General features: G+C 38.1%; 1 protein-coding gene across 2 annotated transcripts in view; it reads left to right on the forward strand.

The window, feature by feature from the left end:
- Positions 1-1,683, forward strand: part of LOC143301719 (uncharacterized) — a 26,024-nt gene extending 24,341 nt beyond the window's left edge. For both annotated transcript variants that reach the window (XM_076616106.1, XM_076616115.1), the window contains one exon: positions 1-1,683. This exon is cut by the window's left edge and continues 988 nt beyond it. The gene's annotated coding sequence lies outside the window, so the exon portion shown is untranslated.
- The last annotated feature ends 933 nt before the right edge of the window (positions 1,684-2,616 follow it).

Genomic DNA, 2,616 nt, shown 5'->3' on the forward strand with positions numbered 1-2,616 from the left:
ATGCTTACATGCCAAAAGTTAGTTGAAAGAAAAAAACACATCAAAAAGCAAATCAAAACACTTAACCATGTTGACTCAGAGAGATGCAATTTGTCTATCGTGTCAACAAATCATCATGATTTTCATTAGGTGGGTCAATAATCGTTTGCATTTGTGAATAATGAACGGAATTTGTTTTTTTGAAACATTCGGCTTTTTTCCATTAAAAGTGTGGAGCACCATGATGACTATCAACCAGTGCTGACTGACTTCCCGTGACAGGAATTATTTCAACTTTTCTGGGGATGATGAAAATAAGTGTTTTTCATGTTCTGTTTGCTGGGCACTCTGTGGCACTCTGGCCTCGCCCTGAGTAGAATAGAATAGAATAGATTTTATTGTCATGAAACCGTAAGGTTTATAAGACACAAGTGCAATGGTAAATGAATGAACGAATGAAAAAAAACCCACACAATTAATCAATCAGTTAATGCAGTAAATTGCAGCAGCATTCATAAACAAATTTTCCCAATCTTGTTTGTATATATTCATCATCTGTTAGCATCACCTGACTGGGAATATGTCCTGTGTTATTCGAATTTTGAATATCCTTATATTTAATACAGTGACCAAGAAGATGGATTTTGTCTTCCAGGATGTTACACTTGTTGCACAATCTGTCTTCTTGTGGAATATGTCTGAGTATGTCTGTCTGTCCTGCATGTGTTTGTCTTCTGACCAGACCTTTGACACGGTGCCTACATGTCCCATCTGCACGTCGATTTTTTCTCTTTTCTCTGTTTTTTTTTCTTCTTTCTTTCTTTCTTTCTTTTTTTTTTCCTTCGTAACATTTTAAAAACATATATATTATGTGCGTGTGTTTACTCTTTGTAGTGGATGTAGATTAGCAAGGACAGACTGGTAGAATAGGCCGTGCTGAAACTATTAATAACTGAATAAAAACGTTGTGGACAGTTCCGAGTTCTCTCTCTCTGCCTGGGTCGTCTGTCTGTCCACCTCGGTCTCTATTTGTTTGTATGTTGCGTGAATATTGGTGATGGAGACTGAAGTGATGGCCTAGAGGTAACGCGTCCGCCTAGGAAGCGAGATAATCTGAACATATTGGTTCGAATCCCGGCAGAGTCACCAGTATTTTCTCTCCCTCCACTAGACCTTGAGTGGTGGTCTGGACGCTAGTCATTCGGATGAGACGATAAACCGAGGTCCCGTGTGCAGCATGCACTTAACGCACGAAAATGAACCCACGGCAACAAAAAGGTTGTCCCTGGCAAAATTCTGTAGAAAAATTTACTATGGTAGGAAAACATTAAAAAACAACAACAACTGCACGCAGGAAAAAATACAAAGAAAAATTGGTGGCGCTCTCAGTGTAGCGATGAACTCTCCCTAGGGAGAGCAGCCCGAATTCCACGCAGAGAAATCTGTTGTAACAAAAAGAGTAATTCAATACAATACAATGCACAAGATGATGATGACAACAATTCTAATAGTAATGTGTATGTATGCGTGTGCGTGCGTGCGTGCGTGCGTGCGTGTGTGTGTGTGTGTGTGTGTGTGTGTGTGTGTGTGTGTGTGTGTGTGTGCGCACGCGCTTGTGTTTGTGTGATAATGTAACGTGCAGGGAGAGGAGAATTCCCTGAAAGATCAGGTGCCATCCTTTCAAAATAAATGTTTTCAATCTAACATTTGTTTGCCTGTTTCTCTCACAATAATTATAGTTGTCTCTGTCGCTGTGTGTCTGTCTGTGTGTCTGTCTGTCTGTCGCTCTCATTGTCTCTGGCTCTGTTTGGATCAAACCTTCAACCGTAACGATAGGAAAACAAACAAAACTGCACGCAGGAAAAAAATACAAAAAAATGGGTGGCGCTGTAGTGTAGCGACGCTCTCTCCCAAGGGAGAGCAGCCCGAATTTCACACAGAGAAATCTGTTGTGATAAAAAGAAATACAAAAAACAACAACAAAAAAACAACAACAAAACAAACAAACAAAAAAACAAAAAAACCACACACACAAAAAAAACAACAACAACAAAACCCCGAAAACAACAACAACAAAATATAATGATTGCTATTTGCTTAAAAAAAAAAAGAAAAAAAAAAGAAGCCAAATTATATGCAAACTGAATTTACTGTTATATATATTTTTTTTTCTCTCTCTAAACTTGGCACTTTGATCTGATATTCTGACACAGCATCAAGAGCAGTCATTTTTATCATTTTTTGTTCAAACAGGAACTTCTTTTGCTAAGCATAGAAGTTATATTTCTGGTTCATTTCTTTGGTGCAGATAGTAAAGAAGGGAAATTAATCTGTAATTAATGCTACGGGGGTTAATTTGCTTTAAACTGATCTTTCTCATCTTAAACATTACATTTTGAAATTATACTCAATACATAAAAAGCTTGTGTGTTTTACTCTCAGTGTACAGGGCTTTCACTATGTTCATTTGACCAAGTGGTCTTTTTCGGAAAATACTAAAATTAATGCTACGAGTGGACTTTATAGATCTATTGGCTGAGCCCTGAAGGTCATCGGCAAAACTCAATTGCGTGCACATATCTATACATATTCAAAGTGCGTGCTCATATTCCTCGCGAACGCGAAGGACGCCATTTT

This window comes from Babylonia areolata, chromosome 2 (assembly GCF_041734735.1).
Source record: "Babylonia areolata isolate BAREFJ2019XMU chromosome 2, ASM4173473v1, whole genome shotgun sequence".
NCBI lineage: Eukaryota > Metazoa > Mollusca > Gastropoda > Neogastropoda > Buccinidae > Babylonia > Babylonia areolata.